This window comes from Lithobates pipiens, unplaced genomic scaffold (genome assembly GCF_037356315.1).
Source record: "Lithobates pipiens isolate NorthernLeopardFrog02 unplaced genomic scaffold, aLitPip1_a1.2 Scaffold_3, whole genome shotgun sequence".
Taxonomy (NCBI): Eukaryota; Metazoa; Chordata; class Amphibia; order Anura; family Ranidae; genus Lithobates; species Lithobates pipiens.
In genome coordinates, this window is record NW_027507790.1 from 283,478,341 (window position 1) to 283,501,152 (window position 22,812).

The following is a 22,812-nucleotide window of genomic DNA, read 5'->3' on the forward strand; positions in this document are numbered from 1 at the left end:
GCTTCTCCTTAAACGGCCCCATGGCCACTTCTTCCCCCACCAGCCCCGGATGCTGCAATGCAGATTTCCGATTCCTTGCCAATCGGCGGAACTACCGCCAATGAACACGGGATCATTAAACCGTCCCCAAACCCCGATGCCAGCAGCATAGCCGCTTCTCTGTCCGGATACCTACTTAGAAAAGGCTGCATCCTTTCCCCCCCTCACCGGCGGCGTCCCCTCGCCGGTACGATTCCCTCTCGTGATGCACCAAGACAAAGTATGGGCTCCCCCACACCATGAACACTCATCCTTAAACTTGCAGGACCCCCCGAACTTACAAGAGCCCCCGTTGTACTGCCAACACAACCCCCATTTATTTCCGGCCGGCAGTCTTGAGGAATGTGCTCCCCCGGCCCCCCCTGAAGAAACTGAGGCGGGGCCCTCGCCAACGACTCGCATCCACGGGCTTTATGGTCCCAGCGAAGGGACGGAAGAGCCGCTCTGCGATGTCATCATATCTTAGCCAAGCAGAACCGCCGCGTACCCCGCGTGCCTCTCCGACCGCGTCCATATAACAGAACAATGCTCGGGGTTCTTCTCGCCAATAACGCTCGCCATAATAACGAACGCTTGTAACCAATTAACAAACATATGTGGGATCAACCTGTACCTCCTCTCACCCTCCTTCTTGGAGGTTTCACCCTGTCCAAGTTACATTTTTCCAAGGGCAGTAAGGATAAGATCTCCACATACTCACCCTTTCAAATCTTATCCCGGACCTCCTGCTTCAAATATCCAGCGGAGCCTCGAAACTCACATACACCTCACACTTTGCCGCATCCTTACCACATCCTACCCGTCGTCTCCGTGTCTCCTGCCTTCTCGGTGACAGATCCTGCCCCTGTCGGCCCAGCGGGCAGAACCGCAGGGGATGCCGTGGCACTGGACACCCCTGCCCCCCATCCGTTGTCCTGTTCACCGATATTGCCCATGGGGCCACTTGTGGGGGCTGCCCCTGCCCCCCTTCAAATACCTTCCCTGCCTTCCCAGGCCCGCAGGCCCTCTAGCAAATCCTTCAGCTGTGCCCCTGACCAGGAACTGACGGGCCTATTTTCCATCAGTTGCTGGTCCAGCGCCTCCCCTGTTGACCATGCGGGAGGGGCGCTGCCCCTGTTGCACCCGCGTTTACCACCCCTAACAAATCATTCAATGCATCTGACACAAAGTATTAGTGGACTTACCGGGCTGACCAGGAGCTCTCCCAACAAAATCCCTCACTGGTTCCTGTGGCTCCTCCTCCCCCGACACCTCCCCTTCCGACCTCTCCTGTTCCGTGACTAGTGGCATTGTCAGCCCCCCAGGGTGAAGTGGACCTGGAGGCCATGGAACACTGGTGTTGTGGGGCCCATCTCACCCCCAAAGCTCTGCCCCTGCTGCAAGTGCATAAATAGAGGCCACTAAGGATCCCATTCTGTTACTGGGAGTGAGGTGGGCGAGATACGCTGGACTGGGGGAGGGGGGCGCAGGCTCAGCAAGTTCCTCCTAATGCCACATACAGCAAGCTAAGGTGTGACATGGGACAGCGCTTTACCCTCTGTACATGAAATGACTGCACACCACGACACGGCTCATCTCAGAGTCCGAGAACTCCGGTAGACTTTCACATGAGTGCAGTCCACACCTGGTCCGGGCATTGATGACCACAGTCCCCGTCTGGTCCTGGGCATTGATGACCACAGTCCCCGCCTGGTCCGGGCATTGATGACCACAGTCCCCGTCTGGTCCTGGGCATTGATGACCACAGTCCCCGCCTGGTCCGGGCATTGATGACCACAGTCCACACCTGGTCCTGAGCATTGATGACCACAGTCCCCGCCTGGTCCTGAGCATTGATGACCACAGTCCCCGCCTGGTCCTGAGCATTGATGACCGCAGTCCCCGCCTGGTCCTGAGCATTGATGACCACAGTCCCCGCCTGGTCCTGAGCATTGATGACCGCAGTCCCCGCCTGGTCCTGAGCATTGATGACCACAGTCCCCGCCTGGTCCTGAGCATTGATGACCACAGTCCACACCTGGTCCGGGCATTGATGACCACAGTCCCCGCCTGGTCCTGAGCATTGATGACCACAGTCCCCGCCTGGTCCTGAGCATTGATGACCGCAGTCCACACCTGGTCCGGGCATTGATGACCACAGTCCCCGTCTGGTCCTGAGCATTGATGACCACAGTCCCCGTCTGGTCCTGGGCATTGATGACCACAGTCCACACCTGGTCCGGGCATTGATGACCACAGTCCCCGCCTGGTCCTGAGCATTGATGACCACAGTCCCCGCCTGGTCCTGAGCATTGATGACCGCAGTCCCCGCCTGGTCCTGAGCATTGATGACCACAGTCCACACCTGGTCCGGGCATTGATGACCACAGTCCCCGCCTGGTCCTGAGCATTGATGACCACAGTCCCCGTCTGGTCCTGGGCATTGATGACCACAGTCCACACCTGGTCCGGGCATTGATGACCACAGTCCCCGCCTGGTCCTGAGCATTGATGACCACAGTCCCCGCCTGGTCCTGGGCATTGATGACCACAGTCCCCGCCTGGTCCTGAGCATTGATGACCACAGTCCCCGCCTGGTCCTGAGCATTGATGACCGCAGTCCACACCTGGTCCGGGCATTGATGACCACAGTCCCCGCCTGGTCCTGAGCATTGATGACCACAGTCCCCGCCTGGTCCTGAGCATTGATGACCGCAGTCCCCGCCTGGTCCTGAGCATTGATGACCACAGTCCACACCTGGTCCGGGCATTGATGACCACAGTCCCCGCCTGGTCCTGAGCATTGATGACCACAGTCCCCGTCTGGTCCTGGGCATTGATGACCACAGTCCACACCTGGTCCGGGCATTGATGACCACAGTCCCCGCCTGGTCCTGAGCATTGATGACCACAGTCCCCGCCTGGTCCTGGGCATTGATGACCACAGTCCCCGCCTGGTCCTGAGCATTGATGACCACAGTCCCCGCCTGGTCCTGAGCATTGATGACCGCAGTCCACACCTGGTCCTGAGCATTGATGACCACAGTCCCCGCCTGGTCCTGGGCATTGATGACCGCAGTCCCCGCCTGGTCCTGAGCATTGATGACCACAGTCCCCGCCTGGTCCTGAGCATTGATGACCGCAGTCCACACCTGGTCCGGGCATTGATGACCACAGTCCCCGTCTGGTCCTGAGCATTGATGACCACAGTCCCCGCCTGGTCCTGAGCATTGATGACCGCAGTCCCCGCCTGGTCCTGAGCATTGATGACCACAGTCCACACCTGGTCCGGGCATTGATGACCACAGTCCCCGCCTGGTCCTGAGCATTGATGACCACAGTCCCCGTCTGGTCCTGGGCATTGATGACCACAGTCCACACCTGGTCCGGGCATTGATGACCACAGTCCCCGCCTGGTCCTGAGCATTGATGACCACAGTCCCCGCCTGGTCCTGGGCATTGATGACCACAGTCCCCGCCTGGTCCTGAGCATTGATGACCACAGTCCCCGCCTGGTCCTGAGCATTGATGACCGCAGTCCCCGCCTGGTCCTGGGCATTGATGACCACAGTCCACACCTGGTCCGGGCATTGATGACCACAGTCCCCGCCTGGTCCTGAGCATTGATGACCACAGTCCCCGCCTGGTCCTGAGCATTGATGACCGCAGTCCCCGCCTGGTCCTGGGCATTGATGACCACAGTCCCCGCCTGGTCCTGGGCATTGATGAACGCAGTCCACACCTGGTCCTGGGCATTGATGTCCACAGTCCCCGCCTGGTCCTGAGCATTGATGACCGCAGTCCCCGCCTGGTCCTGGGCATTGATGACCGCAGTCCCCGCCTGGTCCTGAGCATTGATGACCACAGTCCCCGCCTGGTCCTGAGCATTGATGACCGCAGTCCCCGCCTGGTCCTGAGCATTGATGACCACAGTCCCCGCCTGGTCCTGGGCATTGATGACCACAGTCCCTGCCTGGTCCTGAGCATTGATGACCGCAGTCCCCGCCTGGTCCTGAGCATTGATGACCACAGTCCCCGCCTGGTCCTGAGCATTGATGACCACAGTCCCTGCCTGGTCCTGGGCATTGATGACCACAGTCCCCGCCTGGTCCTGGGCATTGATGACCGCAGTCCACACCTGGTCCTGGGCATTGATGTCCACAGTCCCCGCCTGGTCCTGAGCATTGATGACCGCAGTCCCCGCCTGGTCCTGGGCATTGATGATCGCAGTCCCCGCCTGGTCCTGAGCATTGATGACCGCAGTCCCTGCCTGGTCCTGAGCATTGATGACCACAGTCCACATCTGGTCCTGAGCATTGATGACCACAGTCCCCGCCTGGTCCTGAGCATTGATGACCACAGTCCCTGCCTGATCCTGAGCATTGATGACCACAGTCCCCGCCTGGTCCTGGGCATTGATGACCACAGTCCCCGCCTGGTCCTGAGCATTGATGACCACAGTCCCCGCCTGGTCCTGGGCATTGATGACCGCAGTCCACACCTGGTCCTGAGCATTGATGACCGCAGTCCCCGCCTGGTCCTGGGCATTGATGACCGCAGTCCCTGCCTGGTCCTGGGCATTGATGACCACAGTCCCCGCCTGGTCCTGAGCATTGATGACCACAGTCCCCGCCTGGTCCTGGGCATTGATGACCACAGTCCCCGCCTGGTCCTTGATGACCACAGTCCCCGCCTGGTCCTGGGCATTGATGACCGCAGTCCACACCTGGTCCTGAGCATTGATGACCGCAGTCCCCGCCTGGTCCTGAGCATTGATGACCGCAGTCCCCGCCTGGTCCTGGGCATTGATGTCCACAGTCCCTGCCTGGTCCTGAGCATTGATGACCACAGTCCCCGCCTGGTCCTGGGCATTGATGACCACAGTCCCCGCCTGGTCCTTGATGACCACAGTCCCCGCCTGGTCCTGGGCATTGATGACCGCAGTCCACACCTGGTCCTGAGCATTGATGACCGCAGTCCCCGCCTGGTCCTGAGCATTGATGACCGCAGTCCCCGCCTGGTCCTGGGCATTGATGTCCACAGTCCCTGCCTGGTCCTGAGCATTGATGACCACAATCCCCGCCTGGTCCTGGGCATTGATGACCACAGTCCCCGCCTGGTCCTTGATGACCACAGTCCCCGCCTGGTCCTGGGCATTGATGACCGCAGTCCACACCTGGTCCTGAGCATTGATGACCGCAGTCCCCGCCTGGTCCTGAGCATTGATGACCGCAGTCCCCGCCTGGTCCTGGGCATTGATGTCCACAGTCCCTGCCTGGTCCTGGGCATTGATGACCACAGTCCCCACCTTCCATTTGATGCTTCTGGAAAACTATCTACTATTTGTAAATTGATGTTTTGACGATCTGCGATTTGAGTTGAGACAGAGGACTACCTATATCCATCGGGTCGGGACTTGCAGATAAGCCTATTTGACTTGGGGGGCATACGCCCAGCTAAGTCCAAGTCCTCTGGTAAGCCTCCTCCATTCTCACGGTCGGGGTGGGGGGGGGGGGGGTGTCGCACTTTCAAAGAGTTTACTTAAATTAGGCACTGGAATCACTGATCACTGTTTTGGGGTTTATATATCATATATGAGTTAAATCCAAATTTTGTATTTTTGATATATGTATGTTTTCACGCACATTTACGGTTTAGTACTATAGAATAGAGCTACACATATTTTTTCTTTTATGCTATGGTACAGGGTTGTGCCTGAAATGCATAGGTACCCTCGATTGGACCGCCCCCCTGATGTGGTTCTATTACATGTGGGGGGTAATGACCTTGGTTTGCGCTGCGTGAAAGAGCTGATCGGGGACATCAAATTTGATTTGTTGTGACTGCAATCTTTTTTCCCAGATACCATTTTTATCTGGTCTGATATAGTGGCCAGGACTGCTTGGCGTTTGGCTTGTTCTGTTTTAGGTCTTAATAGAGCCAGGGTAAAAGTCAACAAAGCGGTGGCCAAGTTTTTCGTACGGAATGGGGGTTTGGCGGTTCGTCACCGGGATTTGGAGGAGGAAACGTGGCTTTTTTTTTTACGTTCCAATGGGGTGCACCTCAATGCTATTGGTATTGCCCTGTGGCAGCTGGGTTTACAGGATGGCGTTCAGAGGGCATTCCGAGTTAGGAGGGCGACACGCATGTAAGGTGTCACATGTGTGTGCTGTGGCGGGAGGTCTATGGGGTCTTTGAAGGCGGTGCTGAAAAATAATGGAGGTTTGGGGAGGTTGGGCCCATATGGAGGTATGGGCGTCCTTTCCCTTTGGTTGTTACATAGTAAGTGAGGTTGAAAAAAGACACAAGTCCATCAAGTGCAACCCATGTGTGTGATGTGGTTGTATCTGGAAGGAAGTAACTGGTTGTCCCTGAGCTTGCTTAATACACGGCGTGGGGCCTTTATGGGGTGTACCGATAAAACCGTTTGGTTGGAAATATAATTTGCCTTCAAAGACCTCTAGATCAGGAAGGTTTAAAAACTGATTTGTATTTGGTTGTAATGTTATGTAAGAATGTATTATATGCATTACGTTATATGTTCATGTGAATTTTGTATTCCATTTGTTGTAATAAAGAGGCTACTATGGCCATTCGACTCCAAAAAATTGTGTTGTCTGGTCAATTGCTGGTAAGGAAGTCGAAGGGTTTATAGTGTTATTGACGGTAGCCTCATGAATATGCACATCCCTTAGTCATGGCCAGGAGAACACTGTGTTGGGTGGATGGAAAATGCCCGGGAGCTCGCTGTGACCGATGGATAGAGATTGGCCAGGAGATCACTGTGTTTGGTAGATGCAGAATGGCCGGGAGCTCGCTGTGACCGATGGATAGAGATTGGCCAGGAGATCACTGTGTTTGGTAGATGCAGAATGGCCGGGAGCTCGCTGTGACCGATGGATAGAGATTGGCCAGGAGATCACTGTGTTTGGTAGATGCAGAATGGCCGGGAGCTCGCTGTGACCGATGGATAGAGATTGGCCAGGAGATCACTGTGTTTGGTAGATGCAGAATGGCCGGGAGCTCGCTGTGACCGATGGATAGAGATTGGCCAGGAGATCACTGTGTTTGGTAGATGCAGAATGGCCGGGAGCTCGCTGTGACCGATGGATAGAGATTGGCCAGGAGATCACTGTGTTTGGTAGATGCAGAATGGCCGGGAGCTCGCTGTGACCGATGGATAGAGATTGGCCAGGAGATCACTGTGATTGGTAGATGCAGAATGGCCGGGAGCTCGCTGTGACCGATGGATAGAAATTGGATGGAAGCTCGCTGTGTTTGGTGAATGGAGAATGGCCAAGAGATGGAAATTGCCCGGGAGCCCATTGTGACCGATGGATGGAGATTGGCCGGCAGGAGAGTTTTATTGAGCAAGGCTAGGCCCAAATTTGCTATTGAGAAAGAGCACAGGCTGGGGCTTTACTTCAAGAATCACGCAGGGTACAGCAGAGATTGCCGAGGACAGGCCACAGTGCTGAGAATGGGACAGCAGCTAAAAGTGACCATGACCCTCTGTCATTGCTCCAAGACAAAAAAAAAGGCAGCAAACGTGTTCATTGTACAAAAAGCTAGCAATCAGAATTCATATCCAGTTCCCTAACTAATACTAACCCTAATCTCTAAAATTAATGGATGAGCGAGTTTTCGGTGGGGGAACTTGACTAGCCTGCACAGAGTCTTGACCTCAACCTGATAGAACACCTTTGCAATGAATTAGAGCGGAGGGTGCAAGCCAGGCCTTCTTGTCCAACATCAGTGTCTGACCTCACAGAATGGAAGAATGGTCAAACATTCCCATAGACACCCTCCTAAACCTTGTGGACACCCAGAAGAGGTGAAGCTGTTATAGCTGTAAAGGGCCAACTCAATATCGAACCCTCCGGACTAAGACTGGGGGGCCATTAAAGTTCATGTAAAGGCAGGTGTCCCAATACTTTTGGGAATATCGTGTATATTGATGTCCTCATCCCAGGGAATGATATCACACACTTCTATTGATGTGTCTGTCCTTCAGGGACTGTCAGTGATGGAGAAGGTGTCTGGAATATGTCCCAGTGACCCCAGGGTGACAAGGAGGTGTCAATGATGGGATATAGCAGAATAAACAGGATGCAGGAGGGGCGGAGTCAGCCACACATCCTGTTTAGATGATGAAAGATGACGAGCAGAATGGACTCATTTAACCCCTACAGAGCCGGGTGACGGGTCGCGGTGTCACCTCCTGGCCAGCCATCCAGTTGGACTGTCTGCCATCCAGTAGGAAGGAAGAAGGACAGACGGGGTCCCATGGGGCCCATTCTGCGGAGGGCTCCTCAGTGCCCGATCACTGTCTGACTCCAGATATGCAATGAGTGGTTTCTACGGAAACGGAAAGTGTGGGTGGGGGGGGGGGGGGCTCCTGGTGACCGGATACATCAAGACACAATGTTCATTATTAGAGTGGAAATCTAAATATAGAGAAATGTCTCCGTCTCCGCACCAGACCCTCCATCCTTGGATCTCCCTGATAATATGCCGGGGGCCCCAAAATATCAGGACATGACCCCTCAGAGAAAGTGCCAGATCCCCCATCACTGGATCTCCCCGATAGTATGCCGGGGGCCCCAAAATGTCAGGACAAAACCCCTCAGAGAAAGTGCCAGATCCCCCATCACTGGATCTCCCCGATAGTATGCCGGGGGCCCCAAAATGTCAGGACAAAACCCCTCAGAGAAAGTGCCAGATCCCCCATCACTGGATCTCCCCGATAGTATGCCGGGGGCCCCAAAATGTCAGGACAAAACCCCTCAGAGATAGCACCAGATCCTCTATCTGGATCGCCCCGATAATATCCCGGGACCCCAAAATGCCCACACATGACCCCTCAGAGATATCAGATCCTCTATCTGGATCACCCCGATAATATCCTGGGGACCCCAAAATGCCCACACATGACCCCTCAGAGATATCAGCAGATCCTCCATTGCTGGATCTCCCAAATAACATCCAAGGGACCCCAAAATGGAAGGACATGACCCCTCAGAGAAAGCCCCAAATCTTCCATCACTGAATCTCCCTGATAATATCCTGGGGACCCCAAAATGGAAGGACATGACTCCTCAGAGAAAGTACCATATACTCCATCACTGGATCTCCGCAATAATATTTCACGGGCCACAAAATAGAAAGACATGACCCCTCAGAGAAAGCACCAGATCCTCCATTGCTGGATCTTCCCATTATATGCCGGGACCTCTAAATGTCAGGACACTGGGGTGAACTTTCTGACTTGGCGTAGAGCAGACATTGGTAGTGGAAGGGTGAGCATGCTGACTTGGCACAGGGCAGACATTGGTTGGGGGTGGAGGGGTGAACGCTCTGACTTGGCGCAGGGCAGACATTGGTGGTAGAGGGGTGAACGTGCTGACTTGGTGCAGGGCAGACATTGGTGGTAGAGGGGTGAACGCGCTGACTTGGCGCAGGGCAGACATTGGTGGTGGAGGGGTGAACGCGCTGACTTGGCACAGGGCAGACATTGGTGGTGGAGGGGTGAACGCACTGACTTGGCACAGGGCAGACATTGGTGGTGGAGGGGTGAACGCTCTGACTTGGCGCAGGGCAGACATTGGTGGTGGAGGGGTGAACGCTCTGACTTGGCGCTGGGCAGACATTGGTGGTGGAGGGGTGAACGCGCTGACTTGGCGCAGGGCAGACATTGGCGGTGGAGGGGTGAACGCTCTGACTTGGCGCAGGGCAGACATTGGTGGTGGAGGGGTGAACGTGCTGACTTGGCACAAGGCAGACATTGGTTGGTGGTGGAGGGGTGAACGTGCTGACTTGGCGCAGGGCAGACATTGGTGGTGGAGGGGTGAACGCGCTGACTTGGCGCAGGGCAGACATTGGTTGGTGGTGGAGGGCTGAACGCGCTGACTTGGCGCTGGGCAGACATTGGTGGTGGAGGGGTGAACGCGCTGACTTGGCGCAGGGCAGACATTGGTGGTAGAGGGGTGAACGCTCTGACTTGGCGCTGCGCAGACATTGGTGGTGGAGGGGTGAACGCTCTGACTTGCCGCAGGGCAGACATTGGTGGTGGAGGGGTGAACGCTCTGACTTGGCGCAGGGCAGACATTGGTGGTGGAGGGGTGAACGCGCTGACTTGGCGCTGGGCAGACATTGGTGGTGGAGGGGTGAACGCGCTGACTTGGCGCAGGGCAGACATTGGTGGTAGAGGGGTGAACGCTCTGACTTGGCGCTGCGCAGACATTGGTGGTGGAGGGGTGAACGCTCTGACTTGGCACTGGGCAGACATTGGTGGTGGAGGGGTGAACGCTCTGACTTGGCGCTGGGCAGACATTGGTGGTGGAGGGGTGAACGCGCTGACTTGGCGCAGGGCAGACATTGGTGGTGGAGGGGTGAACGCTCTGACTTGATGCTTGGCAGACATTGGTGGTGGAGGGGTGAACGTGCTGACTTGGCACAAGGCAGACATTGGTTGGTGGTGGAGGGGTGAATGCGCTGACTTGGCGCAGGGCAGACATTGGTTGGTGGTGGAGGGGTGAACGCACTGACTTGGTGCTGGGCAGACATTGGTGGTGGAGGGCTGAACGCGCTGACTTGGCGCTGGGCAGACATTGGTGGTGGAGGGCTGAACGCGCTGACTTGGCGCTGGGCAGACATTGGTGGTGGAGGGATGAACGCGCTGACTTGGTGCTGGGCAGACATTGGTGGTAGAGGGGTGAACGCTCTGACTTGGCGCTGGGCAGACATTGGTGATTGAGAGGTTAACCCACTGGCTTGGCCCTGGGCAGACATTGGCGGTGGAGGGGTGAACGCTCTGACTTGGTGCTGGGCAGACATTGGTGGTGGAGGGGTTAACCCGCTGACTTGGCGCAGGGCAGACATTGGTGGTGGAGGGGTGAACGCGCTGACTTGGTGCTGGGCAGACATTGGTGGTAGAGGGGTGAACGCTCTGACTTGGCGCTGGGCAGACATTGGCGGTGGAGGGGTGAACGCGCTGACTTGGTGCTGGGCAGACATTGGTGGTGGAGGGATGAACGCGCTGACTTGGCGCAGGGCAGGCATTGGTGGTGGAGGGGTGAACGCTCTGACTTGGCGCAGGGCAGGCATTGGTGGTGGAGGGGTGAACGCTCTGACTTGGCGCAGGGCAGGCATTGGTGGTGGAGGGGTGAACGCTCTGACTTGGCGCTGGGCAGACATTGGTGGTGGAGGGGTGAACGCTCTGACTTGGCGCTGGGCAGACATTGGTGGTGGAGGGGGGAACGCTCTGACTTGGTGCTGGGCAGACATTGGTGGTGGAGGGGTGAACGTGCTGACTTGGCGCAGGGCAGGCATTGGTGGTGGAGGGGTGAACGCTCTGACTTGGCGCAGGGCAGACATTGGCGGTGGAGGGGTGAACGTGCTGACTTGGCGCAGGGCAGACATTGGTGGTGGAGGGGTGAACGCTCTGACTTGGCGCTGGGCAGACATTGGTGGTGGAGGGGTGAACGCTCTGACTTGGCGCAGGGCAGACATTGGTGGTGGAGGGGTGAACGCTCTGACTTGGCGCTGGGCAGACATTGGTGGTGGAGGGGTGAACGCTCTGACTTGGCGCAGGGCAGACATTGGTGGTGGAGGGGTGAACGCGCTGACTTGGCGCAGGGCAGACATTGGTGGTGGAGGGGTGAACGCTCTGACTTGGCGCAGGGCAGACATTGGTGGTGGAGGGGTGAACGCTCTGACTTGGCGCAGGGCAGACATTGGCGGTGGAGGGGTGAATGCTCTGACTTGGCGCAGGGCAGACATTGGCGGTGGAGGGGTGAACGCTCTAAATTGGCGCAGGGCAGACATTGGCGGTGGAGGGGTGAACGCTCTGACTTGGCGCAGGGCAGACATTGGTGGTGGAGGGGTGAACGCTCTGACTTGGCGCTGGGCAGACAGTGGTGGTGGAGGGGTGAACGCTCTGACTTGGCGCAGGGCAGACATTGGTGGTGGAGGGGTGAACGCTCTGACTTGGCGCAGGGCAGACATTGGTGGTGGAGGGGTGAATGCTCTGACTTGGCGCAGGGCAGACATTGGCGGTGGAGGGGTGAACGCTCTGACTTGGCGCAGGGCAGACATTGGCGGTGGAGGGGTGAACGCTCTAAATTGGCGCAGGGCAGACATTGGTGGTGGAGGGGTGAACGCTCTGACTTGGCGCTGGGCAGACATTGGCGGTGGAGGGGTGAACGCTCTAAATTGGCGCAGGGCAGACATTGGCGGTGGAGGGGTGAACGCTCTGACTTGGCGCAGGGCAGACATTGGCGGTGGAGGGGTGAACGCTCTGACTTGGCGCAGGGCAGACATTGGCGGTGGAGGGGTGAACGCTCTGACTTGGCGCAGGGCAGACATTGGTGGTGGAGGGGTGAACGCTCTGACTTGGCGCAGGGCAGACATTGGCGGTGGAGGGGTGAATGCTCTGACTTGGCGCAGGGCAGACATTGGCGGTGGAGGGGTGAACGCTCTAAATTGGCGCAGGGCAGACATTGGCGGTGGAGGGGTGAACGCTCTGACTTGGCGCAGGGCAGACATTGGTGGTGGAGGGGTGAACGCTCTGACTTGGCGCTGGGCAGACATTGGTGGTGGAGGGGTGAACGCTCTGACTTGGCGCAGGGCAGACATTGGTGGTGGAGGGGTGAACGCTCTGACTTGGCGCAGGGCAGACATTGGCGGTGGAGGGGTGAACGCTCTGACTTGGCGCAGGGCAGACATTGGCGGTGGAGGGGTGAACGCTCTAAATTGGCGCAGGGCAGACATTGGTGGTGGAGGGGTGAACGCTCTGACTTGGCGCAGGGCAGACATTGGCGGTGGAGGGGTGAACGCTCTAAATTGGCGCAGGGCAGACATTGGCGGTGGAGGGGTGAACGCTCTGACTTGGCGCAGGGCAGACATTGGCGGTGGAGAGGTGAACGCTCTAAATTGGCGCAGGGCAGACATTGGTGGTGGAGGGGTGAACGCTCTGACTTGGCGCTGGGCAGACATTGGTAGTGGAGGGGTTAACCCGCGGACTTGTCATTCCTGGAATAAAGCGTTTCCTGTTCTGCCAGCGATATAATTAGTCGCAGTGCGGAGCGGCGGATGGCTCCGGAAAACCTTCGTGTCGTGTTTATATAGTGGACTTGGCAGGCGACAGGGAGGGGATGAGCGCGGGAAACCTGAAGCGATAACAGTCTGTGTCAGGCGCTTTATTAAATATACACGCAGTATATATAGAAGGCGATTGTCTGGGGAGCCGGCGATCCTCCGACTGACACTCATCGCCAAAGTCCACCAACTCCCTGCCCCCCCCCCCCCGCCTTATCTGATTTCTAGCGCCCCTCCCCCGCCCTTCTCTCAGCAAAAATAAGAAAAGTGTTTATCTGAACGATTGTTTCAAGGCAATAAATAGAGCGAAGGGACCGCATGGTGACCGGCCTGAGTTCCCACCACGGGCCAAATGGTAATAGTGTGACCCTGAGTGACATGGAGTCTTCACCCCTTTACCCATGGATGTCCCCAATCACCTCCCTTATCTCCTAATCCCAACATGGAGTCTTACCTTACCCATGGAAGCCCCCACTGACCTCCCTTATCTCCTAATCCCAACATGGAGTCTTACCTTACCCATGGAAGCCCCCACTGACCTCCCTTATCTCCTAATCCCAACATGGAGTCTTACCTTACCCATGGAAGCCCCCACTGACCTCCCTTATCTCCTAATCCCAACATGGAGTCTTACCTTACCCATGGAAGCCCCCACTGATCTCCCTTATCTCCTAATCCCAACATGGAGTCTTGCCCTACCCATGGAAGCCCCCACTGACCTCCCTTATCTCCTAATCCCAACATGGAGTCTTACCTTACCCATGGAAGCCCCCACTGACCTCCCTTATCTCCTAATCCCAACATGGAGTCTTACCTTACCCATGGAAGCCCCCACTGATCTCCCTTATCTCCTAATCCCAACATGGAGTCTTACCTTACCCATGGAAGCCCCCACTGATCTCCCTTATCTCCTAATCCCAACATGGAGTCTTACCTTACCCATGGAAGCCCCCACTGATCTCCCTTATCTCCTAATCCCAACATGGAGTCTTGCCTTACCCATGGAAGCCCCCACTGATCTCCCTTATCTCCTAATCCCAACATGGAGTCTTGCCCTACCCATGGAAGCCCCCACTGATCTCCCTTATCTCCTAATCCCAACATGGAGTCTTGCCCTACCCATGGAAGCCCCCACTGATCTCCCTTATCTCCTAATCCCAACATGGAGTCTTGCCCTACCCATGGAAGCCCCCACTGACCTCCCTTATCTCCTAATCCCAACATGGAGTCTTACCTTACCCATGGAAGCCCCCACTGATCTCCCTTATCTCCTAATCCCAACATGGAGTCTAACCTTACCCATGGATGTCCCCAATCACCTCCCTTATCTTCTATTCCAACATGGAGTCTTACCTTACCCATAGATCTCCCCGCTGACCTCCCTCATTAGCCAACGTGCTAGAAGGACCCAATACTGTGGGGGGTGATCCTCAGTAACTAGATCCACATAAGGCTGAAAAAACACCAAAAATAATTTTCTGAGCACTGACTACACCCAATATGCCCACAGGCCAGGATCAGCACCATGACTGCAGTACCAACACGGGGCCACTAGAGGATCATTACTCAGTAGTCAGAATCTTGATTGTCCACCATTGCTGGGAGGTTATTCCACCACTAGCTCTGTACTTCCATGAAGGACGGTCCCTCTCCGATGTATAGAGATGATTGCCCACCATTGTTCCACTAGCACTGGAATTGTTGGTGTTGGATGTCTATACAATGCAGGGAATGGATGTTGGGGGCAGAGAAGAGCCTCATCACTCCTCTTCATATAATAGAGGTCAGTGGAGAGAACCGTCCAGCAGGGGGCAGAGTGAACATTTGCCCCTTCCATGCCCTGCATACAGAGCAGTCGCAGGGCAAAGTGCTGACAGTCCTGACCTCTGCACTGTACCATATCCTGCCCGTCGCACGCCATGTCACCACCGATGAACAATGACACCGGCTGCGCCTGCGCTGGGAAACAACTAGAAAAATGTTTGTTCTGAATTTCTGACCCGCCGACGTCTCCCAATAAATCCCTGAAAGAAAACATCAGGGAGGCGCTGCCAGCCGCAGGAACACAATAGGCCATCAACACATACAGAGGACGGAGAGGAGACTCTGAGGGGGAAAGGAGACATGAGGGCGGAGAGGAGACACCGAGGGGGAAAGGAGACACCGAGGGTGGAGAGGGGACATGAGGGTGGAGAGGAGACATGAGGGTGGAGAGGAGACACAGAGGGGGAAAGGAGACATGAGGGTGGAGAGGGGACACCGAGGGGGAAAGGAGACATGGGGGGGGGGGAGGGAGAACCGAGGAAGGAGAGGGGATACAAGGAGGGACAGGGGACACGGGGGGAAGAGGGGACATGAGGAGGGAGAGGGGATATGAGGAAGCAGAGGGGACACCGAGGGGGCGAGGGGACACGAGGAGGAAGAGGGGATACGAAGACGGAGAGGGGACACCAAAGAGGGGGAACTGAAGAGGGAGAGGGGACACCGAGGAAGGAGAGGGGACACCAAGACGGAGAGGGGACACCGAAGAGGGAGAGGGGGAACTGAGGAGGGAGAGGGGACACCGAGGAAGGAGAGGGGACACCAAGACGGAGAGGGGACACCGAAGAGGGAGAGGGGGAACTGAGGAGGGAGAGGGGACACCGAGGAGGGAGAGGGGACACCAAGGAGGGAGAGGGGACAAAAGGACGGAGAGGGGACACCAAGGAGGGAGAGGGGGAACCAAGGAGGGTGTCACGTACCTGATGGTTGAGCCCACGGATGCAGGGATGGAGGGGGGACACCGAGGAGGAAAGGAGACATGAGGACGGAGAGGAGACACAGAGGGGGAAAGTAGACATGAGGATGGAGAGGAGACACCGAGGGAGAAAGGAGACATGAGGACAGAGAGGAGAGTCTGATGAGGAATGTCTCATCACTCCTCTTCATATAATAGAGGTCAGTGGAGAGAACCGTCCAGCAGGGGGCAGAGTGAACATTTGCCCCTTCCATGCCCTGCATACAGAGCAGTAGTGATGGACGAACTTCCGACGGGACGTTTCGCGAACGCGAAACGCGAACGGGCACAAACGTTCGCGAAAACGACCGTTCGCCGCGGGCTCCATTGACTTCAATGGGAGGCGAATTTCGCAAACCTTTAGGTCGAATTTGCGGCCACGGGGTAATTATTAGGGGGTAGCACGTAGTCCCACCACCTGGACAATAGCATAATACATGTATGAGGTGAATTTGGGATCGATAACTACAAGCATTTTTTTTTTATTTGGGAAATTGTTCTGACAATTCAGGACTATGGAGCTAATGAAGGCAATGGAGGAGAGGGAAGGTCAGGGACCAGGGTAGGCAAACAAGAGGGTGCAGGAGATACAGAGCACTGACAGCAGCACCGTAATACAGAGCACTGACATCAGCACCGTGACATACAGCGCTGACAGCAGCTCCGTGACATACAGCGCTGACAGCAGCTCCGTGACATACAGCGCTGACAGCAGCTCCGTGACATACAGCGCTGACAGCAGCACCGTGACATACAGCGCTGACAGCAGCTCCGTGACATACAGCGCTGACAGCAGCTCCGTGACATACAGCGCTGACAGCAGCTCCGTGACATACAGCGCTGACAGCAGCTCCGTGACATACAGCGCTGACAGCAGCTCCGTGACATACAGCGCTGACAGCAGCTCCGTGACATACAGCGCTGACAGCAGCTCCGTGACATACAGCGCTGACAGCAGCTCCGTGACATACAGCGCTGACAGCAGCTCCGTGACATACAGCGCTGACAGCAGCTCCGTGACATACAGCGCTGACAGCAGCTCCGTGACATACAGCGCTGACAGCAGCTCCGTGACATACAGCGCTGACAGCAGCACCGTAAGCAGCCCCAGGAGGAAGTCAGCACAGCACAGGGATGGTGTGATCCCCTCATAATAAGAACCCCCAGGAGGAAGTCAGCACAGCACAGGGATGGTGTGATCCCCTCATAATAAGAACACCCAGGAGGAAGTCAGCACAGCACAGGGATGGTGGGAACCCCTCATAATAAGCAGCCCCAGTAGAAATATGACACCGCTCAACCTCTTCAAAGAGGAGGGTAGGGGCATATAGTACGGTGTGCTTTTTTGGGTCAGGGAAGTGAGCCAAATGAATTAAGAAGGTCTGTGTGCTTGATTCCAAAAATAGTTTATAGACATATACATGGTCTACTGATCACATGTGTTGAATTCCTCCGAGATCCATGCCTCATTCATTTTTAGAAATGTGAGGTAGTTAACACTGTGGTGAGCTAGGCGAGTACGCTTATCGGTCACAATCCCCCCTGCTGCGCTGAACGTCCTTTCGGACAGGACACTGGATGAGGGGCAAGCCAACAGTTCGATTGCAAATTGGGCAAGCTCTGGCCAGAGGTCAAGCCTGCCCACCCAGTAGTCTAGGGGTTCATCACTCCTCAGAGCGTCCACATCGGCCGTTAACCCAATGTAGTCGGACACCTGACGGTCTAGGCGTTCCCTGATGCTGGATCCGGATGACACCTGTCGATGGGTCGGCTGAAAGAATGACCTCATATCCGAAGTCACCAACACATCTTCAAACCGGCCTCTTCTTGCAGGCGCTGTTGGATTGGTACCCGCAAATCCTTCTCTGGGAGTGGGAATTGCTCCTCTGCCAGCGCACGCAAAAGCAGAATGCAGCATTTCTCGAAGCAAGGCCTGGAAGTGCTGCATTCTGACAGCCCTCTGCGACGGCGGTAACATTTCCGCCATTTTGTGTTTGTACCGGGGGTCTAAGTACGTTGCCACCCAGTACTGGTCCTTGACCCTCATGCTTTTTATACGGGGGTCCCTATTAAAACACTGGAGCATGAAGGCCCCCATTTGCACTAAAGTGGAAGCGGTGTGGTGGCCTGGCTCCTGCTCATCATCCAGGATAATGTCGTCCTCTTCATTCTCCTCTCCCCATCCTCGCACAACAGGGATCCCAGAAAGGTTTAAAGCATGCTCTTCTTGCTCCTGCTCATCCGCCCCGGCACCATCCTCCTCTGACTCCTCATCAGACTCCTGTTGTTGACTTGTCTCAGATAGAGTAGCCCCCCCTGGGAATTCATCCAGCATTGCGACTTCCTCATCTTCCCGCTCCTCCACAGCCTGATCAATGACACGACGCAATGCACGCTCCATAAAGAAGGCATAAGGTACCATGTCACTGATGGCGCCATGGCTGCGACTGACCAGTTTGGTGATCTCCTCAAATGGCCGCAGAAGTCTGCATGTGTCGCGCATGAGCAGCCACTGGCGCGGTGAAAAAAAACCCAGCTCCCCAGAACCGTTTCTTTCGCAGAGTTCATACAGGTAGACGTTAACTGCACGTTTCTGCTGGAGCAGCCTATCAAGCATATAGAAGGTTGAGTTCCATCGCGTCGGGCAATCGCAAATAAGACGTCTGACCGGCAGATGGTGTCGCCGCTGAATGTCAGCAAGGCGAGCCATGGCCGTGTAAGATCTTCTGAAATGGGCCGAGATTTTCCTTGCCTGCCGCAAGATGTCCTGGACCCCAGGGTATTTGACAAGGAATCGCTGCACGACCAAGTTTAAGACGTGTGCCATGCACGGCACGTGCGTGATTTTGCCCTGTTTCAATGCGCTAAGCAGATTGGCACCGTTGTCACACACCACTTTACCAACTGTCAAATTGAGCGGTGTTAGCCACTCATCTGCCTGTGAACGCAAAGCTGAAAGGAGTGCCGGGCCAGTGTGGCTCTTTGCTTCCAGGCACAACAGACGCAGCACGGCATGGCAACGTCTCACCTGGCATGTGGAATAGGTTCTGGGGAGCTTGGGCGGTGCAGTGGAAGAGACGCTAGCAGCGGAAAAGGAGGAGGCAGCTGAGGAGGAGAGGGAGGAGGATGGAGTAGGAGGAGGAGAAGAAGAGTCAGGCCTGCATGCAATCCGTGGCGGTAAAACCAAATCTACACGGGTGCCACGGGTTACATGCTTGACGGCCGTCAGAAGGTTCACCCAGTGGGCAGTAAAACTGATATACCTTCCCTGCCCGTGTTTGCTAGACCACGTGTCTGTGGTCAGATGTATCTTGGCACCGACACTGTGTGCCAGAGATACATTCACTTGCCGCTGAACATGGCCATATAGCTCTGGGATGCCCTTCTCTGAGAAATACTTCCTTCCTGGGACCTTCCATTGTGGTGTTCCAATGGCCACAAATTTGCGAAAGGCCTCCGAGTCCACCAGTTTATATGGCAGTAGTTGGCGGGCTATGAGTTCTGACAAGCCAGCCGCCAACCGTTGGGCAAGAGGGTTATCCGGCGTCATCATTTTTTTACGCTCAAACATTAGGCCCACGGAAGCCTGCCTTTTTGCAGAAAAATGTGAGCTTGGCGTGATGGAAGGTGGAGTGGAGGACAATTGTGAGGAGAGAGGAGAAGGAGAAGTAGAAGACGAGGCTGGACGGTGAGAGCCTGCAGTGTGGCTTTGTGTGTTCCGTTGCTCCCACTGGGCTCGGTGATGGCTGCTCATGTGCCTTCTTAAGGCGGTCGTCCCTAGGTGAGTATTGGGCTTACCGCGACTAACGCGTTGACTGCAAAGATTGCAGATGGCAACGCTATTGTCAGCAGCGGACACGTTAAAAAAAGCCCACACTGCGGAGCCATGTGCCGGTGTCCTGGGAGCGCCAGATGTGACCGTACATGGTCGATGACTCGCTCCTGATACATTTGCAGTCTGCTTTGTCCCTGCTGTGCAATGTAAGTCATTGCTGCTTCTCCTCCCTATCTGCTGGTCCATATCTCCCTCTGAACTCCCCTCCTCTTCCTCTCTTGTGGGCACCCACGTGACATCACTAGACACGTCATCATCAACGTCACCTTCCCCACCGCTATAAGTAGAGTAGGCAGCAACACCGGGGACCAACCTCCTCCTTGGGCTGATCTGGGTACTGGCGTCAGACTGCTGAGTAGCGCTTGTTGCTACCTCCTCTTCCTGATCCAATACCAAGAGTGGCTGCGCATCAGAAATGTCCTCTTGATATGGATCGGAAAATAATTCCAGTGACTCAAGCGGAAGGTATGTGGTGGTGGTGGTGGTGGTCGTGTTGTTGGTGGTAGTGTCTTTGGGGGTGCACATAGCAGAGAGTGAAGAAGAGGGTGCAGATCGAGAGGATGAGGAGGGTGCAGAAGAGTAAGGCTGAGCGAGCCACTCAACCAAGTCTGGTGCATCCTTTAAAGTAATTGAACGCACCTTCTGCAACTTCCCACTTTGGCTCAAGCCTGTTGCTCCTGCCCTACCCCTACCACCCCTGCGGAAGGGCCTGCCTCTTCCTCTGCATGTCATTTTTTAAATGACCCTGTGACAAAACTCTTAGTCCCTATACCGCTGAAGGACTGCTGCAGTATAGGTGAGCGGTCAGCAGTGGTGCACGTCAACCCTATCTATTGTGGACCTATAGCGGTCCTTACAGAACAGCAGACTGTACCGCACTCAAGCCTATGTACCGTAGCACCCTATACCAAGTTACCAGTCCTTATAAGAACTTTTGTGGACCAAGCAGGTTGTGTGTTAGTGATTAGCAGACTGTACGTCAGTCCCTATACCAATGAAGGACTGCTGCAGTATAGGGCAGCGGTCAGCAGTAGTGCACGGCAACCCTATGTATTGTGGACCGATAGCGGTCCTTACAGAACAGCAGACTGTAACGCACTCAGGCCTATGTACCGTAGCACCCTATACCAAGTTACCAGTCCTTATAAGAACTTTTGTGGACCAAGCAGGTTGTGTGTTAGTGATTAGCAGACTGTACGTCAGTCCCTATACCAATGAAGGACTGCTGCAGTATAGGGCAGCGGTCAGCAGTAGTGCACGGCAACCCTATGTATTGTGGACCGATAGCGGTCCTTACAGAACAGCAGACTGTACTGCACTCAGGCCTATGTACCGTAGCACCCTATACCAAGTTACCAGTCCTTATAAGAACTTTTGTGGACCAAGCAGGTTGTGTGTTAGTGATTAGCAGACTGTACGTCAGTCCCTATACCAATGAAGGACTGCTGCAGTATAGGGCAGCGGTCAGCAGTAGTGCACGGCAACCCTATGTATTGTGGACCGATAGCGGTCCTTACAGAACAGCAGACTGTACTGCACTCAGGCCTATGTACCGTAGCACCCTATACCAAGTTACCAGTCCTTATAAGAACTTTTGTGGAACAAGCAGGTTGTGTGTTAGTGATTAGCAGACTGTACGTCAGTCCCTATACCGCTGAAGGACTGCTGCAGTATAGGTGAGCGGTCAGCAGTGGTGCACGTCAACCCTATCTATTGTGGACCGATAGCGGTCCTTACAGAACAGCAGACTGTAACGCACTCAGGCCTATGTACCGTAGCACCCTATACCAAGTTACCAGTCCTTATAAGAACTTTTGTGGACCAAGCAGGTTGTGTGTTAGTGATTAGCAGACTGTACGTCAGTCCCTATACCAATGAAGGACTGCTGCAGTATAGGGCAGCGGTCAGCAGTAGTGCACGGCAACCCTATGTATTGTGGACCGATAGCGGTCCTTACAGAACAGCAGACTGTAACGCACTCAGGCCTATGTACCGTAGCACCCTATACCAAGTTACCAGTCCTTATAAGAACTTTTGTGGACCAAGCAGGTTGTGTGTTAGTGATTAGCAGACTGTACGTCAGTCCCTATACCAATGAAGGACTGCTGCAGTATAGGGCAGCGGTCAGCAGTAGTGCACGGCAACCCTATGTATTGTGGACCGATAGCGGTCCTTACAGAACAGCAGACTGTAACGCACTCAGGCCTATGTACCGTAGCACCCTATACCAAGTTACCAGTCCTTATAAGAACTTTTGTGGACCAAGCAGGTTGTGTATTAGTGTTTAGCAGACTGTACGTCAGTCCCTATACCGCTGAAGGACTGCTGCAGTATAGGGCAGCGGTCAGCAGTAGTGCACGGCAACCCTATGTATTGTGGACCGATAGCGGTCCTTACAGAACAGCAGACTGTACTGCACTCAGGCCTATGTACCGTAGCACCCTATACCAAGTTACCAGTCCTTATAAGAACTTTTGTGGAACAAGCAGGTTGTGTGTTAGTGATTAGCAGACTGTACGTCAGTCCCTATACCGCTGAAGGACTGCTGCAGTATAGGTGAGCGGTCAGCAGTGGTGCACGTCAACCCTATCTATTGTGGACCGATAGCGGTCCTTACAGAACAGCAGACTGTAACGCACTCAGGCCTATGTACCGTAGCACCCTATACCAAGTTACCAGTCCTTATAAGAACTTTTGTGGACCAAGCAGGTTGTGTGTTAGTGATTAGCAGACTGTACGTCAGTCCCTATACCAATGAAGGACTGCTGCAGTATAGGGCAGCGGTCAGCAGTAGTGCACGGCAACCCTATGTATTGTGGACCGATAGCGGTCCTTACAGAACAGCAGACTGTAACGCACTCAGGCCTATGTACCGTAGCACCCTATACCAAGTTACCAGTCCTTATAAGAACTTTTGTGGACCAAGCAGGTTGTGTGTTAGTGATTAGCAGACTGTACGTCAGTCCCTATACCAATGAAGGACTGCTGCAGTATAGGGCAGCGGTCAGCAGTAGTGCACGGCAACCCTATGTATTGTGGACCGATAGCGGTCCTTACAGAACAGCAGACTGTAACGCACTCAGGC